Source organism: Rhipicephalus sanguineus, chromosome 4, assembly GCF_013339695.2.
Source record: "Rhipicephalus sanguineus isolate Rsan-2018 chromosome 4, BIME_Rsan_1.4, whole genome shotgun sequence".
NCBI lineage: Eukaryota > Metazoa > Arthropoda > Arachnida > Ixodida > Ixodidae > Rhipicephalus > Rhipicephalus sanguineus.
This window is the reverse complement of record NC_051179.1, coordinates 97,233,028-97,256,431: the sequence shown is the minus strand read 5'-3', so window position 1 is coordinate 97,256,431 and position 23,404 is coordinate 97,233,028.

Sequence of the window (23,404 nt, the reverse complement as noted above, 5' to 3'; positions counted from 1 at the left end):
CGCGAGCTTGCGAGCTTCGTCGGCACGCTCTGCAAGTTCATCGGCGTCAGTCGTTAACTGATCGGCGTCTTGAGAAGAAAGCATAGCGTCTAACATCGTCTGAACTTCGCGGCCGTAGACAAGGCGAAAATATTAGGTATTCTTCAATCTGATAATCAAAAACCTAATTAATGAGCGTTTGAGAGTTGACAATTGCTATGAAACTTTGGCTGCGGCAGTGTTCCCGCCATGGCGTAGAGCTCCTGTGCGCATGCCACTGGTACTTTACTGTCAAAGCAGTTTAGCGAAGAATATATATTCTTTAGCAAAGAAACACCATCTAGATATACCGTACAGTATTAACAGCTTCGGATACATCATTTCACATACCGCTTTCTTGATGCGAGGTTTGTCCGCCAGCCTTTCTGGTTTGACGAGTGCTACCGCGAAAGTACGTTTCTTCTCTGTGGGATGAGAGCGAAACCACCCGCTTTTCGTGGTCCTTAAGTTGACTGCCTGTTGGTTGCGCAATATATATGTATTCGCCCCCCATCCTTGTACAATGGCGCGCACGCAATCAGGCGGTGCTCCCCTATGCGCCTTAATGTCATAGCGTTGCGCGTATTGGTCGGGCGTGCGCTGGTACGCTGCGGATCTCGTAGCCAACTGGTGCGTACTACGTGAATGGGAGGCGGCCGTTAAGCACCTGGGCCATTTCTGAGTAAACGGACAATCTTTTATGTTACTTGAATTTTAATCTTTCACACCATGAAGCGATTTTTTCCCAACAGGCTAACGCCATGCTTCTATTCTTCGCGCTCAACGTGGTTCAGCGTTTTCGAGAACTGTTCACAAGTAATATGCCAGGCTGCACCTAGTATCACGCGCAAGCGATATGAAGGACGAAGCACAGCCGTTATTTTTGATGGATGATGTATGATGCTCATGACGCCATCTCGGGAACGTGGCCACGGCCAAGGCGAAGCGTCGAACAAATTTGTCGAGGTTGCTTCACCTCTTCTTTAGGTTCTTTAGGGGGTCATGTAGTAGGATGCGGAATTTTCGGCTGGGACAACGCAAGTTTCACAGCTGTCCAACGCTGCTCTGAAGCAACACCTCATTATTCAGCTGTGAATAAACATACTTTTATTGTGACAGCATAAGTGGCTCACTTTACTTGTCAGTCATGCATGCCAAGGAAATATATAGAGGAGGCAGCAACGCTTACTTCTAGTGCGTTCTTGAATCTGATGTGCCGTGGAAAGCAAATACCACAGCTGCCTAATGTCACTGTGTAGCAACACCTCATTGTTCAGCTATGAATAACCTTTTTTTTATTTTCTTCTGAGAGCATCATTTCATAATTGAGATGTTTCGTCCGTTGTTTACCCATCATCCAAGACTATGCTTGACGCTGCACCATAAAATAAACTTATGGCACCAAAGATTACGAGTATCGAAGTGTCCTTCATTCAAGGGGGTAACCAAAGAACGCTATAACTCTTATATGGTTTTGGAAAAATACAAAGCAACGCTCGTCACCAGCCCTTTAACGTAAGACTAAGTGCCTTTAAGGAATGACTAAGTAAAAGGCACGAAGTGCTGAAACCAAGTGAGTGGATCAGCAATTTCGATATCATAAGAAACGATCCTTATCGACTGCATCTTACACATCCCTACATACAGCTTAGACCGCGTAAAGCTGTTCAAGTGTAAACACAGTTCTTCCTTGTGGCTCTGTTTAGCTTTTATTTCTGCTCATTACGCATTTCATCCCAGTGTAAAAAGTGATTCGCTGGAGAGCAAATCAAGCAACGGCTTCGAATTATACTGCATTGTTTTCGTCATGAACACCAGGTGGACACCTTGGCTTCTTTTGATGTCCCGAAAACATCGGAGCCCAGTGCAACGTCGCCATCGGCAACGACTCCATCGCACTTTAAAAATACATCCGTGACATTTCCGGAACCGGGACATCATATTCCGTCCTCTGGCTTAGGCAAAAATGAATGCACGGGGCCTCTTTGCCGCTTCTTGGCACAGTGGTTACGGTTTATGATCGACTACAGAGTTGACCCGTGCAAGGACTTCTACAAGTACGTCTGTGCGAGCTTCAGAGGCGAGGACGCGTTCAAACACGTAAGTGAGAATAGCTACTGTGGCGCACACACGGGAACTGTACTTCAGTTATTTGCATTTGCTTGATGTTGCGCTTTATATTACTAGAGCATAATCCTTTCAATCAACATTGATTATGCGTTGAGTCAGCGGTGAGCGAACGCCCTCACGGCGGTGCGGTGGCGACTAATGAAGAAATCAATCATACCATCAATATGCGCTACTGAATATTGATGGTATGCATTAGGTTAGGTTAGGTAAGGTTCCGTTAAATAAAATGAATATCCGCATGTTAGACTAATGTTCGTATCCCCATTAGTGATGAAACTAAGAATTTTTTGGAAGGGGTAGCTTCATTGCCTAGTGCTTCATCTTGAAGACAATATTAGCATGACAAGTTGTGTTTGTCGCGGTTATGAAAAGTCATTTCCAGAAAATTCGAGTGCTGTGACAGGTAGCATACTTAGGGCGCAATTGTTGTTAATGCGATTCGACTTGAAACCTATGTGAACATTTATTTACTAGAGTGTAGGTTATTGAGGAGGTTGTAGCAACAGCTAGATTGTGTAAACTTTAAGCTCGTGTACGCTGTCAGGCTTGTCATTGGTGTAAGCTACATATGTACGTATAAAATGTACGTGATTCCACGAACTCCTATCCCCAAAATACCAATCACTTGGTACTTCGCGATGTCGGTGAAGTGGTCGCTGAAACACACGCACCTGAGCACAGCACACGAGACGTTTTCGCTTGCGCTCTTCCTCGTGAACACCGTAATGCAAGGTCGGGCCAACAAAACGATGGTTCACGTAAAGAGGGCCAACATATACACAATTTGATCATTATCAAACTCGCTATTGGTACGCACCTGTTCCAATACTAATAGTTTAGGCCGCTCGTTTAACGGCACCACTACGCTAACTTCAGAAACGGGGTTTTTTTCATATACATTTGTTTTTTTTTTTCTCCTTATTTTATAGGTTGCAACTTCCATCGAGATCTCCACCCTAACGGAACTCATCAGTTCTAAATTCCCAGCTTACAATCAACTCTCGTGGCAGAAAGCAGCTGCGCTGTACGAATCATGTATGTCTTTCACCTCGGCATACGGGACGGAGGTAAGCGCGACTACTTTCTTATCACTAAGGGCAAAACTTCGTTTAAGATGTCAACGTGCTGAACGTTGTATATGCGAACCAGTTTACAACGGGATACTTGTGTGAGCGCTATGTAATCGAAACAGAGCTACAAAGTCTAACTTGTTCTCACACAGTTGATAGGACGCCACTGCTGCTGCAAAGTGGCACATAATCGCGTTTACCAGGCCTAAATACAAGACGCGACGCGAAAATACAGTAGTAGGCTATTTTATACTATCACGTATTACGCCCGTTCACTTCGCCGGATGAGCATTAGTGGTGCAACTGTGCTGCGTGATCAGTACGCAGTGAGACACGTGCTAGATAGTAGTCAACGAGTGAGACGCAAATGAAGTAACGAGAATATGGAGGCCAGTGTTATTTCTATAACACTGGTCTGTGCGGCGGCCGCATATTTGATGGAGGCGAAAATGCTTGAAGCCTGTTTTCTTAGATTTAGGCGCATGTTAAAGAACGTCAGGCGGTCGAAATTTCCCGAGCCCTCCACTGCGGCGTTCCTCATAATCATAACAATTACTACGATGTCTATAGTGTGTGTGAAAGAGAGTGAGAGAGAGGTTGCTTCTATGAAATGACGCCGTAGATTTTTGTAACTTTCTCCAGTGTATGAAAGTTAACTCTTAATGTTCCTAGAAATAAGCTCGTTCGGCAGAAAATTACACCATTTCCCGCTAAAGGGGACCATGAGGCGATGCGAAGCCGGTGCACTTGCACGATCGCGTTCCGTTGGCGTTCTTTGGGCATGCTACCGACCTGGAGTCGTGGAACGCGAAGAGGAACGCTACGCGCGTCTTGTCTTCCCTCTAGCCTGGCCGTTATTTTCCACAGGGCGAGCGGGGAACGCAGTCGGCAGCATGCGAGAGGGGGGCCAGCGTAGGAGAGGAGAGAGAGGGGGAGCTGACGCGCATGCGCTGGTGGCCATCGCGGCGTTGCGCAGGAGAGAATTTCGGCATGTCGAGCCCACGTTTCAGAGGAAGAGTGGAAAGGGAGAGGGGAGAGGGGGAGGGGTAGTGGAGAGGGTATGCGCATGCGCAATAAGGGTGGTCACGCCACACACCACCACCACCACCACCACCATGGAGGAAGGAAACAGAAAGGAGGGAGCATGACGTCACGCAATTGAAGCCCACCGTGTCGGCCCAACACGTGATCCAAACGTCAGAGCGCGCGGTAGGTTTTAGTACTACCGGTGGAGTTCTGTTTTTGAACCGCCGGCTGGTCTGCGCCGAACAAGCGCGCTTCGATTAAAAGCTACCGGGCGCCATAACCCGAAGTCTCGGCAAACCTCATTTCTTGCGTGATCATGACGCAAAGGTCACGTGTTGGGCCGACACTGCTGGCTTCAAAACGGCTTGGCTTGGCAAGGCTAGCTGCGTGACGTCATGCTCCCTCCTTTCTATTCCTTCCTCCATGACCACCACCACCACCGGATTGAACTCCGCCATAAGATACAATTCGCATCTAAAATAGATCGTGACCAACAAGTAAGCCGTAAACTGCAACATTCTAGATTCATTCTTCGTCCCGGTCCTGCTCCCGGTCTTCAATGGTGTGCTTTTTTTCACGTTGGGAACAGGAAACACTGAGTAAGGGAATAATTCTAGTGCATGGGGTGGGCAAGGAGCTTTTGCCCGTGTATATCGAAGTTTAATTGATTGGAACCCCTTACAAGTGCCTTATATGGATTTCGTTACTGTGCGTTGGCCAAACTGACGCAAGACAAGACCGGTGAACATCACGTGTAAGCACGTAGGCCGGACGTAATTTTGTTTTTCAACGTCCAACCTTCAAACACATCAGGTGCGACATCGTTGATGCTATACAGGAAGTTCGATCAGGAAAATGTTTAACTGCTGCTCCTGTAAACCGAACACGAAACTGAGCGTGAGTCGTAGCGACCGGCTGCAAATAAAATACCAGCAACCGAAAACAACGAAGCGCTAAGTTATGTGGACAAGTATTAAGATAGCCGTATAATGGGGTTTATTGCTAAGGCATGACGCATCCTTATGTATTACTCACGTGCTACGGTTTAAACTGGCTGAAAATTGGTGTTCCACACTCACCGTCATGGCTGTGAGCGGCGCTGACTAACACTTTCAGGATTACAGAAAACATAAATACCCAATAAAGTGGATGGAAAAGAGACGCCGCTGTACTAAATTTGTAGAGCATCGCACGCGTTATCCGTAGGTTGTGGGTTTGGTCCCTAGCTGTCGCAGGTTGATTTTTCATGCACTTCGATTTCGTTCCATTTATGTGACAATTACGATATTGCAGTTAAAACCTACAAAAATGTCCCGTATGCCTTCCTTAGCTTCCCTATTTGTTGGTTTCATTATGTTGTATCTACCAGAGAAAGGAGCCATCAATCAAATCCCCCTGTTTCGGTCAGCCAAAAAAAATAATAATGGGCGGTAAAATAAAACAACGGTTTGTTTGTGCCAACGCAGTTACTACAGGAAGTGTGGCTTGCATCTACAGCGGTACACCTGGTGTATCAAACGAAATAAACTTCAATAAATTCACTTTGCACCTTTCTTTTTGTTAAGACATCTTCCTATGAAAAAGGCGCCACAATTATTGTTTTTTTAAGTTTTTATCTTGGCGTATTTTATGTGCGTGTTTATCGGGCCATTCTACGTACATAATGCCTACGATGTTCGTGCATTGCATACTTTGAGAGTGTACCCGGTTATTGCTGAGAAATTAATGGTGTCGAAGGGAAACTGCTTTGTGTCGTTACTTTTGGTGTCAGAGTTCCAAAACATAGGTCGAGAGTGTTACCTTCAATTAGCATTTCTTTGAAGAGGAAATTTACAAAGACTACATTAAATTACCTTAATGATTAACAGTTGGCTAGTTATTATCTTTTCAAGCATAGATCATTCTGCATTATATAATAACGAAATCCAGTACCTCACAAAACACATTCACTTAGAACAAATTATGAAGCTATGTTACATTGTCGCAAAGAATGAAGGTAGTGCCATCTTCAAGAGTCATTGAAACTCGATGCAGTTTTTATATCACGTTTTTTCAAATTCTAAACCCCATATTTTTGTGAAAGAGCTCGGTCCAATGGTGATTCTCCACGGCGCTTTAGCGAGCTAGTCGCTTCACGTAAATTACTTTAAGCATCACAGTAGGGTGCGGGTAGTCATCGACGTCAGCCTACGGGAAGGAGCATAAGTGACACGAGAAGTCAGCGTGGGCGCATTCTTAATAAAGGCTACTACAGAAACCCAAGATCAAAACCAAAAACGTGCAAGGTGTCTTTCAGAATATGAACCAAAACTGTATAATTCTAAGATGAACCATTTCGCATTTAGAGCAACTCCTAAGAAAAATAGATATTTCATTGTTATTTTCTTTACCGCCAGTCTTTCTTATCAAGTTAACATTCCCAAAATATTTGCATTTACGTTACCTCGGCCTTTTGCTCTAACAAGGACATTTTATTAAGGAAGCATCAGTTGATGCCTGATTCAAGACGCATGTGGTTGAAGCTATGCGTCTGCATCCGTTTTCGTTCGTTACGAAACCGAAACTGACAACCACCCGCTTGCAGCACGAAGCAACAAGGAAATCCCTACAGATTTTCTAGAAAGCAAGCATTAGAGTTGCAGAAAACTTCGTCTTGTTCCGGGGATACAACCCCAGACCAACGCCTTTCCGGGGTTGTCGCTCTCCCACTTGAGCTAACCAGGAAGCTAGCAAGTGGCAGCGCGAGGTCGAATCTATGGACTACTCGAAACGCATGGGTACTTATTATGGAAATGATTTCTGCGGAAATCCGGAAGGTTTTCGCAAAGTGTGTGTTCCTGTGCTTCGAGTTGTCCATAAGTTTTTCTGGTTATGTCAAGCGGTAGACCAACCGCACCGGAAAGGCGTTGGTCCCTGGCTCGGTCCCCGGACCAGGGTAAATTTTTCGGCACGAAAAAGGATTTGTTTCTGGAAAATGCGTAGGGATTTTCTTGTGGCTTAGGGCTGCGAGCGAGTGGTTGTAAGTTCAGCTTTTTTAACCTTTCCGCCATCCTGCGTATTTCCGCAGAACTTGTTTGCACAACTGGTTTTGGCTCGTGCTGCACCGACAATTTCTTCGCTGCAGGAGATTTTTCGACTACTTCGGTCATTGTGATTCTGGTGAAATAGTGTCTCAGCGAATTTCGCAAGTCGCCGACGAGTGCACATACTCTAAGTTTACCTGTAATTTGTAAAACGAATCGACTCGGCGGTTTATTTCGAAAAGAACTTAATACATCTTACAAGCTAGGACTTGCCGAGTAATTAGTCCATAGTTCTCTGGTGTATTCGCCCTAGACAATTCGTAGAAGTGGGGCATATGGTTAACGGCGTACGAAAACGACGTCGGCAAGATATACCAACAACAGACATTTAACGACGTGTAGCAAACCCACACGAGTAGTTTTTTGACATTGCCGTAGGATTTTTCAAAAATGCCTAATTATGTGATAAATGAGGCTGGAATTCAAACGAAGCATTTTCGTCCATGCGAGGTCGGCAGCCAAACCTCACGTGTGTTGCCGCTACAATTGCCTTTTAAAATGAGTCTTAGAGAAGCTCTGTTTTTGAGTAATATCATGCATTAACTGCGCCTTGGGTCGACCTTAAATAGTAGCGCTTGATAGGGCGTGCTGCTGCACGACAAAACTAGCACTCGAATGCTGACCCAAAAGTCGCGGGATTGAATTCCGGCCGACCCAGCACCATTTCGATAGAAGTGAAATGCTCGAGGGCCGTGTACTTAGATTTAGGTGCACGTTAAAGCACACCGGATGGTCAAAACTTCCGGAGCCTTCCACTATGGCGTTCCTCATAATCACATCGTGGTTTTGGCGCGTGAAACCCCGAGAATTATTATTCTGCAGGATGAAACGCTCACATCTCCAAAATTTTCAGGTTTCTGAGCGACCTCCCAGTGCGACATAGCCTGGAATGACAAACGTGACTAAGCTACCATCCTGTAGGAGCGTCTATGTTCTCCTATTTCATTTGTTACCATTATTCCGACTATGCATTGTTATAAGTAGCACTTTTCGCTTTGAGGTACGATTAGGCTTCCAGAAGCCACGCTTTTGGCTCAGCGCATACGTGTTTTATTTATTCCCGTTAAAGCAATTCAGCTCCTGAGAAATATAGATTGTTAAACCTCGAACGCCCAGCTCTGGATGAGGCTCGCCGGTTCGACTGTTGCTTACGATCGAATAGCGTTGCCACTCACTCATCCAAGGTATCTGAGTCTTTCCGCAAATTACGTGGTTTAGGTGTGACAGAACTCGTAATATTGCAAGACGGTATTCGTTAACACTGTGTTTCATTTGATATCCAAATGTCTTGTTTCTATCGCAGACGTCCGACCTCTTGAACTGGATGAAGTCGCTAAGCCTGGACTTGCTCGACAGGAGTACACTCGCGACTGTCAATCCCGTTGAAATGATGGTGCGCGGCTCTCTCGACCTCGGTGTCGAGGCAGTGATCTCCATCACCTTTTCCGACAGGGAATTTGCGCTCACAAAGAGAGTAATGCAGGTGCGGAAACAAACTTATCGCCAACCATACAGCTCCGATATAGAAGTCACGTCGGTGTGTGGGTGGTATTAGACAGTTATATTAGTGATACTGACGAAGGTCAGTTGCTTTTTGTAGAACCCAACTTTAAGTAATACCGTGAACGTCAAAACAACGTAAACTGCGAACTGTGAGTCCGTTCTAACCAAGGCATCTGTTGGCGTCTATTTTTCACCAAAATTTCTGGCTACTTTGGGACTTGTATTCTGGCGCGCACTAAGTAGTCACTTTGCTTAGTATGGCGCTAAGACCTAGCGACATTATGTTTCTTGCATATCACTCCTGAGTCACCAGCGAGTGGCGTTGTCCATTGGCACAGCGAAGCACGGGCCCGTCACCACTTGTGCTCCCCGTTGACCGACACCCCCTTGCTACACTATAACATACAAGGCTATGCTGCGCTTCGCTAGCGTGCCTGCATAGCCTAGTGGTTCGGACACTCACCTTCGGTTCGAGGATACGCGGGTTCGAATCCTGCTTTGTCAATAATTTTCTCCCGGAAAGAATTTTTATCTTTCACTTGAAATATATAGTTCTTTCCGTCTCTCCGTTTGTTTGCTCATTTCCCTCTCTCTCTCTTTCTCTGTAGTCGTTCTCTCACCCGTGAGGGTTATTCAGAGCACACCATATTGGTCAGTAGTGAGATTTGTCCAAATTCTGTAGCACATACCCGTTTGTGATAATGAAGGTTTTGCGGCAGGGTCGGCATGATTCCTGGCTTAAATTGCTTCGCTTAATAGGTAGAAAGATATAAATTGTTTAATCGGGTGTTTTGAGAACCGATCTACGGCTTTCGCATTGGAACTGTTTGCCCAGCTTCGTTTCTTCGTTAGTCACTTCATTAATCTTGCTAGCAATTCAAACGAACTCGAAATAGTGGAATTCGCTGCTTTAAATAGTCAGCAAGATGCATTGGGTCGCGTCGTCGTGTAGTGCGTCGGCATGTTTTTGAGCTACTCCTCGAGGGAGCTGGCTTACCCTGTATAAAGCATTTGTCTAGGGAGTGCTGAATCATCACAAAATAATAAATGTTAACATCGAGTAACTACTGAAGTAGTGTAAAGTGTAGAATGGGTACTGTAAAGAAGTCCTACTCGCCTATAGACGAACAGTATCTGACTGTCCACTGGAAAGGATGGAATAAAGGTTGGAGATTCCCGCTGTTCTTAGGCCCTCAGCATTGGCCTTAGGTCCTTACCATTCCGAGAAGGGTCCAATGGATGGGCAAAAAAGGTGCGAAGACTTTCGCATCTGCGTGTAAGAGACATCAAGGCGAAAGCCTCTTCGGCTTCCTTGCGCCTTCATTGAACCCTTCCTGGAAAGCTCTTCTTTTCTGTGGAGTTGCGCGTGTGGTCCAGTGACTTTAAATGGAGTGACGCGACCGCCTTTGTTGATGCTAAGCTTGATGATGACGATCATAATGACGATGACGTATAATTCAGCCCTTTGTAATGGGCTGGCCGCTTTTCAGCACCCAGTCTTTATGGAATTCATGTGGTGTGATGCCCGGTGTGATTCGTCACTTCTGTCATGCAATATTACATCGGTTCACGTGATTTTACCTACGTGAGAAATGTATAGGGTCTTTTTAAAAAGCGGTTTCAAGCACTGGAGTGGCTCTCTCGCAGAACACTTGTCTTCCAATGAAAATACCTTGGTTCTATTTCTGCTCCAGTCATGCATTTCGCTATAGCGAAACACTGTATAACTAGGTTTACGTGTCCTTCTCTTGTTTGCCAAAAAATCCAAGAAAAACGTATGTGCGACACAAATTAGGAAAACCTCACAATTCACCACCGGTCCACTGAATATGAAGAAGGCAAGACGGGCTGCAACCACCAGTCCTAAGGTTCTGCACAAAACGCCAAGTGCATGCCTCAAGCCGGCCAATGCGACGCATGACGCGAAACGTAGAATGTGGCAAAAAGACGCAAGTAGTGCTCTGTTCCTTCAATAGAAAAATTTTAAGGCTCATGCACTAGATAGAAAGGGGACTGTCTGGACAGGTATATGAGATTTACTTGCAGAGTTCGTGGTATGAATTCGTTCGAAAATCTGTGTCTTTTGTTTGTCGTGTGGTAAACAACTTTACTTAGGATCCACCGCCACAGAGTGAAATGCCCGAATTTTTTAAACTCAGTTTTGGTGAGATCGCGTGAATGTTTGCATTGAAAGCCGTGGCCAGCATCTGATGAGGCATTTAAGTTTTCACCTTTACCTTCTCGCTTGCGGTTGACCCTCATGTTATAGAGCGCTGTAATGCCTAGAGCTGTCATTATTACCGTCATCGTAATGTAAATTTTTACCAATATTTTCCATTCTCTGTTTATAACAGATTGACTACAGCAAACAACAAGACACTTGGGAAGCCGAGAAGTACGGCTTCAATGATTATGTACGATTTTTATTACCGTTTGATGCAACTACGGCTGTTACCTACAACCTCGCTTCGAGGCTACGCGGATACGAAAACCAGCGTGAGATGCATTCGCTCATTTTTTTAACTCTAAAATTACAATACATAGTGCGATAATACGCCTGTACACTGCTTCGAGGAAGTTATTACATGCTCCTGCCTATCCGGTCACATGTAATAGCATCGCTATGGCCTAGTGACCTAGTGCTTGCTATCGTTTGATAGCACCATTTTCTGCTTCCGCCAATCCCTTTATGAGAGAGGAGAAAACGTACCCGTTTTTCATTCTCGCTAATACCTGTTTCAGAACCAGCGCAACATGAAGCACCTCCCAGTCTAACTAGATGAAGCCACTAATAATGTCACATGACCACAATCGTGTTCTGAAAACTCTTTAAACAGGGTGCGTTCCTGGAGCCAACATTTTGAAAAGTGGTCATTGTTGGGAGTAGAAATGTGGTTGATGTGCAACATCTTATTTGTTATAAACCCATACTTTTAAGTGTTTAGAACTGCCGCTTTATTAAAATCGCCGGGCGTACAGCTCGCAGCCACGAGGTGCCGGTTTTGTTTGCCAAAGCCATTGGGAATCCACAGGTTTTTGTAATGGGCTCTAAAATCAAATGTCGGTGCCACAGTGACATTCTAATGTGCATGGGAGCTTGATCGTGACCTCTGCCCTAAGTTGACGCTACACAAATTAAGAAGCAGAAGACAGCACTTTGAACTCGTTCTCAACTTCCGGTCGTCTGTTTCTTGAACCGTGCAGTGTCTACAGATACCGCATATTTAAGAATGAACGAACACCCGCTAGCTCACCTTGTACCTCTAGTGCTTGGATGCTCCACAGTCTTGATGAAATGGCCACACGTCCTCCCTTATTGCATAATATTGCTGCCGCTTAACGCGTATTTGTAAAACAGACTCAGCTATGCTTCTGTCCCTTAGCTAAAAGAAGTGCCTGGACACATGGAGGCACGCCCCATTGAAAGTCACGTGCATGACCATATAAAGTAGTGTTGCCTGGAAATTCTCCTTTGTGCCTGTGTAGGCTGCATGAAAGTTGCAGAAATAAAGTGTAATTTGTCTGGAAATTCTGTTTTGTGCCTTGTGTAGTCGGCATTGAAAGCCGCAGAAGTAAAGTGTAATTTTCACTTCAGTTCTCGAATTTATTATTTCTTCATGCAGTGGTAGGCGTCGTGAGAGCCACACGCACCAGCCAGCAGTTCACCGAAATTTATGATCTAATCAGACGCACAGCCGCCCACGTTTCGAGAGGTACGTCGAAGTTTTGAACTGGCTGCAATAGCTTTATCGAGATTTCTTTAACCCGAAAGTGTTTCATACCGGGGTCAACCAAGATTTCAGGGCCGTCATTTTAATCACGGAAGTCATGTCGGTAAAGTGCACACGAACACATCACAAACAAAAATCAGGAAGAAAAGCTTCTTTGGTCTGTATAGCATGGGAGTCGAACCCACGTCCACTCGGTTCGTTTATAGGTGTCGGGCGCTCTGCGTACTTCGCTACTGACGCACATACACGAGGTTTCACAAACGCGCCTTACATGCCTCCCACCTCGTCCCGCTCACAGTGATGTTGGTTGGCGGGGACGATGTCATCGCATGGGAGCCGTGAAGGATTACTTCGTGACACTAACGAACGCCGGCAGCACCCATTCAAATCTTTCAGCGCAGCGGCGCGTTTTGGTGTAGTATTCTAGTAAACTCGATGGCCGGTGCAATGCTCCGTAAGTGGCGATTCGGTTCGCTGACGACGCTGTACGTGCTTTACCTTTGCGTCGTGGTAGCGTGTGACGCCTCGTCGCCAAAGTAGTGCTGCTTCGACATGTACCACATGCGTTTCTCCACCCGCTTCGAGTGTGACAGCAACGACTAACCAAACTGCTGCAATAAGCTGCCCAGAGAGGCAATGACGGCAACGAGCGAATGTCGCACAGTGAGGGCTCCGGTGCAGCGAGAGACACGCCAACGAGAAACCGAACGCCTTCCCGTGTTTCATAGCGAGGGTCTCGTTCTGGCAGACTTGATGCTTTCAGGTAGTATGCGAGGGATAATTGGTCAGCTGCCAGCTCGTAATAAGTTCACGTGCTACGTGACGCCAACAGGTAGAAAAAGAGTGTTCCACATTTGCCGTCATGGCTACTGGCAGCGGTGACTGACGCTCCCACGTTTAAATGCACACATATACCTTATAAAGTGGACGGAGGGATGGCCGCCGCGGTAGCTCAGTTGGTAGAGCATCGGACGCGTTATTCGAAGGTCGCAGGTTCGGTCCCTGCCCGCGGCAAGCTATCTTTTCGTCCACTTTTCTTTCTTCACAATTACCTTACATTTATTACTAAAAACATCCCCTATACTTTCCTTGGCATTATTGTCTGTTAGTTCTCATTAATATTGTGTATAACAAAGAAAACGAGCCCTTGAAATTAACACTTCTTTCCTTCATTCATAGCGAGGGTCTCGTTCTGGCAGACTTGATGCTTTCAGGTAGTATGCGAGGGATTATTGGTCAGCTGCCAGCTCGTAATAAGTTCACGTGCTACGTGACGCCAACAGGTAGAAAAAGAGTGTTCCACACTCGCCGTCATGGCTACTGGCGGCGCTGACTCACGCTCCCACGTTTAAATGCACACATATACCTTATAAAGTGGACGGAGGGATGGCCGCCGCGGTAGCTCAGTTGGTAGAGCATCGGACGCGTTATTCGAAGGTCGCAGGTTCGGTCCCTGCCCGCGGCAAGCTATCTTTTCGTCCACTTTTCTTCACAATTACCTTACATTTATTACTAAAAACATCCCCTATACTTTCCTTGGCATTATTGTCTGTTAGGTCTCATTAATATTGTGTATAACAAAGAAAACGAGCCCTTGAAATTAACACTTCTTTCCTTCATTCATAGCGAGGGTCTCGTTCTGGCAGACTTGATGCTTTCAGGTAGTATGCGAGGGATTATTGGTCAGCTGCCAGCTCGTAATAAGTTCACGTGCTACGTGACGCCAACAGGCAGAAAAAGAGTGTTCCACACTCGCCGTCATGGCTACTGGCGGCACTGACTCACGCTCCCACGTTTAAATGCACACATATACCTTATAAAGTGGACGGAGGGATGGCCGCCGCGGTAGCTCAGTTGGTAGAGCATCGGACGCGTTATTCGGAGGTCGCAGGTTCGGTCCCTGCCCGCGGCAAGCTATCTTTTCGTCCACTTTTCTTTCTTCACAATTACCTTACATTTATTACTAAAAACATCCCCTATACTTTCCTGGGCATTATTGTCTGTTAGTTCTCATTAATATTGTGTATAACAAAGAAAACGAGCCCTTGAAATTAACACTTCTTTCCTTCATTCATAGCGAGGGTCTCGTTCTGGCAGACTTGATGCTTTCAGGTAGTATGCGAGGGATTATTGGTCAGCTGCCAGCTCGTAATAAGTTCACGTGCTACGTGACGCCAACAGGTAGAAAAAGAGTGTTCCACACTCGCCGTCATGGCTACTGGCGGCGCTGAGTGACGCTCCCACGTTTAAATGCACATATATACCTTATAAAGTGGACGGAGGGATGGCCGCCGCGGTAGCTCAGTTGGTAGAGCATCGGACGCGTTATTCGAAGGTCGCAGGTTCGGTCCCTGCCCGCGGCAAGCTATCTTTTCGTCCACTTTTCTTTCTTCACAATTACCTTACATTTATTACTAAAAACATCCCCTATACTTTACTTGGCATTATTGTCTGTTAGTTCTCATTAATATTGTGTATAACAAAGAAAACGAGCCCTTGAAATTAACACTTCTTTCCTTCATTCATAGCGAGGGTCTCGTTCTGGCAGACTTGATGCTTTCAGGTAGTATGCGAGGGATTATTGGTCAGCTGCCAGCTCGTAATAAGTTCACGTGCTACGTGACGCCAACAGGTAGAAAAAGAGTGTTCCACACTCGCCGTCATGGCTACTGGCGGCGCTGACTGACGCTCCCACGTTTAAATGCACACATATGCCTTATAAAGTGGACGGAGGGATGGCCGCCACGGTAGCTCAGTTGGTAGAGCATCGGACGCGTTATTCGAAGGTCGCAGGTTCGGTCCCTGCCCGCGGCAAGCTATCTTTTCGTCCACTTTTCTTTCTTCACAATTACCTTACATTTATTACTAAAAACATCCCCTATACTTTCCTTGGCATTATTGTCTGTTAGTTCTCATTAATATTGTGTATAACAAAGAAAACGAGCCCTTGAAATTAACACTTCTTTCCTTCATTCATAGCGAGGGTCTCGTTCTGGCAGACTTGATGCTTTCAGGTAGTATGCGAGGGATTATTGGTCAGCTGCCAGCTCGTAATAAGTTCACGTGCTACGTGACGCCAACAGGTAGAAAAAGAGTGTTCCACACTCGCCGTCATGGCTACTGGCGGCGCTGACTGACGCTCCCACGTTTAAATGCACACATATACCTTATAAAGTGGACGGAGGGATGGCCGCCGCGGTAGCTCAGTTGGTAGAGCATCGGACGCGTTATTCGAAGGTCGCAGGTTCGGTCCCTGCCCGCGGCAAGCTATCTTTTCGTCCACTTTTCTTCTTCACAATTACCTTACATTTATTACTAAAAACATCCCCTATACTTTCCTTGGCATTATTGTCTGTTAGTTCTCATTAATATTGTGTATAACAAAGAAAACGAGCCCTTGAAATTAACACTTCTTTCCTTCATTCATAGCGAGGGTCTCGTTCTGGCAGACTTGATGTTTTCAGGTAGTATGCGAGGGATTATTGGTCAGCTGCCAGCTCGTAATAAGTTCACGTGCTACGTGACGCCAACAGGTAGAAAAAGAGTGTTCCACACTCGCCGTCATGGCTACTGGCGGCGCTGACTCACGCTCCCACGTTTAAATGCACACATATACCTTATAAAGTGGACGGAGGGATGGCCGCCGCGGTAGCTCAGTTGGTAGAGCATCGGACGCGTTATTCGGAGGTCGCAGGTTCGGTCCCTGCCCGCGGCAAGCTATCTTTTCGTCCACTTTTCTTTCTTCACAATTACCTTACATTTATTACTAAAAACATCCCCTATACTTTCCTTGGCATTATTGTCTGTTAGTTCTCATTAATATTGTGTATAACAAAGAAAACGAGCCCTTGAAATTAACACTTCTTTCCTTCATTCATAGCGAGGGTCTCGTTCTGGCAGACTTGATGCTTTCAGGTAGTATGCGAGGGATAATTGGTCAGCTGCCAGCTCGTAATAAGTTCACGTGTTCACGGTGTGATGTACGAACTCTGCCTCTCACGTTCCTGAAGCGCTGTGCGGCATAATGCATGAGCACAGATGTAGGTTACCTTCTCATTAGGTTACGCACACATTGGCGTTTCTCTCGTTAAATGACGACGCTTTAATAACTTTATATCGAGTATCACAATTTATTCTGTGCTTGTCCATTCCATGCTTTTGCGGGATTCAGGATATGTTGTGACCAGGTGTATATTGACTACTTGTGCTACTACAAAACTTTAATCATGATCATGGATGTTAGCCGTTGGGACGGAGATGTGCCACTTAGCGCCAACGTGGGTGCATCTACGTTAAGCGAGGCTATATCTACCAAACACCAATAGACATTGTGCAAGCTCTTATACATCAATGTAGAATCAACATTAACTAAATAACTACTACCTTGACTACACGGTTCAGTTTCATGTTATACCGATTGCTATACGGAGGGATCAACCATGTTTTTTATTTCGTCTTATAGCTAAACATGCGAGGATGCCAGTTAACAAAAATAGTATGGGCTATTCTTCACTCTGGGAGAGTGACATCAACCCAGTTATACTCAACGATAAAAATTGTAAATGATCACAAAAAAGAATGTGCATGTCACCAATGCATCATCTAGGTTCCTTTACATATTTTCTCTCTCTCGGGGATTGGAAGTTCGATTGACGTATATAAAGTTTGAGATCGTCGAAGTTGTGACCTACCACACTTAAGAGTTGTGTCCCTGCTTCTCGAATTACTTCGCCGTGTCCGCGTGATGCCCGCTTAATCTATCATTAACAGACTGTCCTCTTTCGCCAGCTTAATGTTTGTGACAATAAGAACATTCGATCTTGTAGGAAACGTTTGAACTAGTACAGGTAAACTAAATTTCATGTGATGAATCTAATCACTTCCGGTGCTTTTAACTATAACGTCAATTTGAAGGATTTTGCAAGTCTCACGTCTTTAACGAGAACAAGTTATTATGTGGGCAGTGGAATGAGGTTTTACTTTGTCCTTAAAGTTCATATTAGGGTGACATACGCCCCTTGGTATTTTGGGAAACGCGTTCATAAAGCGCTTGCTGCTTGGAAATATTTGGTAATACTTGCGGAGAATATTATTTATGCTTGGGAGCCCATCTGCGTATTTTGTTATAAATGCTAGCGGCTGGTTGGATTGTACTTCAGAGGCTCTTCTAGCTAGTTTTTGATTTTCTATCTAATATACATCCTGCGTTGTAGACCTTGTTTAAAGCGTCATGTGGGTTATGTCTTTCAACTAATGTTTCCTTTAGGTTGGTGAAGTGGTGTGCGTACTCACGATCGTCGGTACAGATCCTTCTTATACGCCTCCCACGTCCAACAAATATGTCTTATTGGCACTGTCGCGGGTGAGGACTAGTGGGATCTAAGTATCGTTGGCTGTCTGTTGGTTTTCTGTAAAGCGCAGTCTATACTTTTCCTCTTTCAATAGATAGTGTCATGTCTAGCAACTTAATATCACTGAGAGAACGATGGATGGTAAATCTAATGCATGAGTAAGACTTGTTAAAAGCGATATTGTGAATGTGTTTAGTGCGCTTATTCCATGATCCCATATTATAACTCTGTCGTCTAATGTAGCGGAGAAAGGTGCAAGGCTTTATGGGAGATTACTTCAAACGCTCTGATTCTACCTGTCCCATAAAGATGTTGGCGTATGTTGATGCGAAACTACGGCTACCTACACTACAACCAATACAACCTACAGTACTTCGTTCAACCTACTACTACCTACAAATTACAAAGTTTTTATATTAACATGGGAACCTCTTTTCGAAAACTCCGGAAGACGAGGCCTGTGCTGGCCACACTACTTAAAAATACAAACTTGGGTATGACAGCCATGATCATACTTACACAACCTTTCCACTGTACTGAAGTGTGGAGACCATGGAACTCAATTGCTCTGTATCGCGGAAGGACAAAGGCCCTTGCTAACGATCACCTTCAATTAATCGGTCTTACCGAATCAAGTGACGAGAAAGCGTAAAATCTTCCACAGTGTATGCAAATGCGCAGCCTTTTGCGCTAGCCGCAGGTTATTGCTTTTTATATAAAGATAAAGTGTAGGGGTGTGCGAATATTCGAAAATTTCGAATATCGAATAGCACTCTATTTGATTCGGTACTAGAATCAAATTGTGCATATTGAAATGTCGAATATTTTTGAAAAATTTTGGAATAATGAGCGTCGATGAAAAAGACATCGAAGGAATGATTACAACAGAGAGAGGTAACGTTTCTTGTTTTAATCAGCGAATTACCAAGATACATGCAGCCTAAGGCTTTACGGGACTATTGACGCTACATTGTTCACAGGATCAAGGCGTTATTGCTTAAAACTGCAGCGTCGCCGACGCGACACAGTCATCAATCCATAATCTTCATAATGTCACCGTTACATTCAAGATGATGTTGCATCATGAATATTGTTTAAATTTTATGCGTCAGTTTTATTTAAGAGCGGTTTAAAAAGTGTCACCTTGAATACTATATTCACTGCTGCATTTCTACCTGCGGTTAAAACTTATTGCTAGTTCAGGGGTCTCAAACTCACCTCAGCTAGCCGGCCGCAGTCACGACAATTTACTTATGCAAGGGACAGAACAGTGAAGAGGTTAGGAGCGGGGGAGAAGGGGGGGAGGAGTAGTTAGTGCAAAATATCAGCTAACGTTGTCATTGAAAGGCCTTTCCAATATCTCATATATGGGTTAAATCTGAACGGGATTTGGCGCCAGGATTCCAACAATGTATCCATGCCGGTGTCCAAAATTACTAAGATCTCCACGCAAATTATGAATTTTGTTTCGCGGTTATGTACCAGCACATGGTGACCGCAGGGTAAGCGTCATGACAAACAAACTTATAACCAGTCATACCTCTGTAGTCTATCAGCATACTTATTTAAAATAAATAAATAATGTGAAACGAAGTGCGTCATATGCGTGCCGCGGGCCGCTAGCGACAGGTCGCCGGGCCGCGTGTTTTGAGGCTCATGCTCTAGTTGCTGCTCTATGCAAGCTTGTTTCAGCTTACATAAATATGGTATTGCTTTTTTCACGTTAAAAGTAATCGTAAAGTTCCTTTTTTAAAGCTTCTGAGTAGTTGTTTTAAAATAAATGTCGTGGAATGATTTGACTGTTTCGGAAATGGTTACATTATTATTCTAGGCTGCTCTGAAAATTGTTGCCATACTATTCGAACACTATTCGCATAGTATTTTATTCGTATTCATATTCGACTCGGTGTCATCGCTACTCGATTTGTATTCGATTCGGTTCTAAAATTCACTATCCGCGCACCCTGATGAAGTACCTTTCAATGGAGCATGTGGTTGAAGTAAGCAAGTTTTCATTGTAGCAGGGACCTCCGCAAGGGGCGGAAACGTGGGCTGAGCGGAAAATTCTTAGTTGTGACACCAGTCCTTCTAAGATGTTTTCACATACACCAAAAATCCGAAATTATGGAGATTGCACTGTCCAATTTCACTTTCAGGGACAAAAACACGAATATAAAAACAGCACGCTTACATGTAAAAATGATCTGCATTTAAAAGCGAGTTTTAACTGCGCCATGAAAGCGCCATTGAAACGTGAAAACTGAATAATCGCAGAAAATTGCGCTTCCAATCAAATAGGCGCGTTGGCTTTCTAGAGTGTAGCGGTAGCTTATCTCCAGTAAATTCATTTTATGAGTACATCACTTGAAATCGAATCTATTGCAATAAAATTCCAAGCTCCAGGTCCCTAGCTCCAAAAGCTGCAACGAGCACTTTTTGTTCCTGCTAATAAATTTATTGCGAGGAGATGAAATGCGAAGGAGTCGCGTTGAATGACAACGCAACATTCCATGCACCGCAAGAACAAACGTAGGTATGTCGAACGTGTCTGTCATCTGTTTACGTAAGGCTTGACTCTATTACGCTGAATGCGTAATAAATTACGCCACTAAAATATTTCAGCCGCATAATTTGATCATTAATAACACCAAGAAAAAAATAAACACAACCAAATTTCGCCTACGTCCCTAATCCATTAAGGCTCTAGCCTAAACCAAAATACACACCGCTCTTCGGGAAACCCGCATGATATTAGAAATCAAGCACACAATTTCATCGTCTATTCACCGGCGAGAAAGAAGTCGCGAGTGACGTGTTGCAAACAAAATTACTGTCGGTCACTTTTCTTTCTCGCATTGCTGCCTTTGCACAACGATCAGACGTATTCTGGTGCGCAGGAGCATTCCTTGAACAGCTTATTTTTTTTTCGGGCTTATGCGCGGCGTGGTGTCAACAATTTCAGAACCATTAAGCAATATTTCCGCGCTCTGCAGGGAAACGATTTACCGGATGGATGGATGCTATGGGCGTACCCTTTATAACGGGGCGGTGACAAGTGTGCCACCAGGCTCGACAAAAAAATAACTTTACTCTTTTTTTTTTCTTAGCGTTGGCCTAGTGTCTTTACTTCAATTAAAACTATTTTACTCCAGAAGAAAAAAAAACCAAAGTTTTCAGCTGCGTTCTCTGCCCTTTACGGCAGACTGTCCTTTTTTTTCCAATATTTATTTTTGTCCTTTCTCTCTAATTCTCTGCCACCAATACTCTAACCGTCTCTTACTTATTTAAATCGCGGGTGTGTTCAGCTTTCCATTGTCTCTAAAACCCAAGGCGTCATGTAGGCTCGTGCCCAAGCGTACACCTGGGTGGATGTCTCCACATTGAATCAGAACATGCTCCGCCGTTTCCTGATCTTCCCCGCAGCACGTGCATTGTTCTTCTTCTTTACTGAATCTCGCTTTATAACTACCCGTTCTAAGGCAACCCGATCTCGCTTCAAACAGTAAAGCGCTTCTCATTGAATTGTCGTAAAATGCCTCCCTCCTTATTTCATTTTTGCCCTTTCGGTAGTTACTCAAAGCCGGTTTTCTCTCCATGGCTGCCATCCAGTAAATCCGTTGACACTGAGTCAACGCCCCCTGGTGGGGAGTTCTCATTTGAAATACGCCTATATGATAGCAATGCGCCCCAACTAACTTCTTCCCTTTCCTGTTTCACTACTCTTACCAGATGACTGGGGCACCTTTATTTACAAGTACACCAATAGCACCTACACGATTGACAACAAAATTCTCAGTCGACCATATCTTGGCACAATTCTCGCGAGACTGTTCGAGAGCGAGTATGTTGGCAAAGAAGGCCTGCAATACCTGGTCGCCTGGACCTTCTACAGGCAGCTGTTCGATTCCACATACCCCATCTTTTTTCTGCGAGACCGGAGTGCGAACGACGCTTGCTACGAACACGTCAAGAAGGTCATGAAGCTTGCGATCACCAGCCACTACTTCCAGACAGGTACGTCATTGTATATTATTGGTCACATTTCACGGCTTTTTCCTTTGCGCCATCGCCCTGCGAGTGTCTTTGGCGGGTAGGTTCCAAACAGAGCTTTCAGCCTTAGGGGAACACTAAGCTGTCGTTTCGTGAGTTATTCACGTTAGGCCCACGAAAACGTGTTCTAAGAGTTCGTCCTATAAATATTGCCCCACTGTCGTTGAAAATGAAGCTTCGGCTATCTGAAAAAAAAAATAATGCATAGGCATATGCAACGAAGACCATAGTGAAAGATTTTTCTTTTCCAGAAACGTTTGGCGATTCTTCGAAGGACATAAGCACAATATAAAGCTCGCGATAATTGTGCACAATGTTTTTTAGCACGTCTCTGAATAAATTCGGGCCGGAATGTAGACAAAGAATGCTCGGGTCAAAATTTAGACACGCCAAAGCATTCCAGGGAAAGTGCAGGCTCGTAGGGATGAGAAGTCGAACCAGGAACGTCACTGGAAGCCAACGGTTCGGCAAGTGGACTTGTCTTCTTCGAGCAGCTGTTTCAGCAAGAGTACAGCGTTTGGAAGGTTTTCCTACTTACATGTTTCACGGGTAACGTGCAGCACCGGCAAATCGTACACGAAAGAGAGTCACGTGTAAATTATTCCTGCGTGGGTAGCAATTGAAATTATCCGGTAGGTACGACTACGTAGTTACAACGAGAAACGCGTGTTATTTTCATGTATTTTGGGTTCACTCGCAAAGACCGTTTGCAACGCTCCGCGCAGACTGCACCGCGATGTTTCAGAAGCATAATACGATTGTTTTAGATCATTCCGTTAAGGTTGCGCGCAGGACGCGAATAGTCTAATTTGTTCGAGAGATTACGCGGCCACCAGCGATAGCGCTGGAAGCTTCGATAGCACAAGTATAAAAGCCGACTCGCTTTACCGCTTGTCAGTTTATCGACGGCCGACTCTCTGTCCACCGCTATCAGTGTAAGCGTGTATGGCTTGTAGCTTGACTTCTCGCTTACCGGGCAGGTTCGCCAAATAAAGAGTTAAGTGCTGAACAAGCCGACTCCTGCCTTCGTCCACGTCACGACCCCGTGACAATATATATTTTATTGTGTGCTCTAAATGGTCACTATTTATTGTGCATGTAAGCTGCAGTCACATCTAGAAATGATTGCCAAAAATGGCAGTTTCCAAAAGAAGGGCATTTTCCAGGGCGATCAACTCACTGCAATAAATTAAACACAGCGATGCTAGGAGAAGGAATAGCGTCGCGCAGTTGTGGCCAGATTATCCTAGCCGTGGCGAGGGTAATTGTGTGCTTTGGGGGGGTTATCTTCAAAATACTGATGCTATAATGCTGAGAGCTTTATGTAACATGGTGCCGTCGTTTTCTTTACCGAGCAGTGGTTCCACCTCGCATGGTGTACCAGGCGAAGCGCATGGTGTCACGAATACGAAATGCCTTCGATAACGCCTTGCAGTCATCGA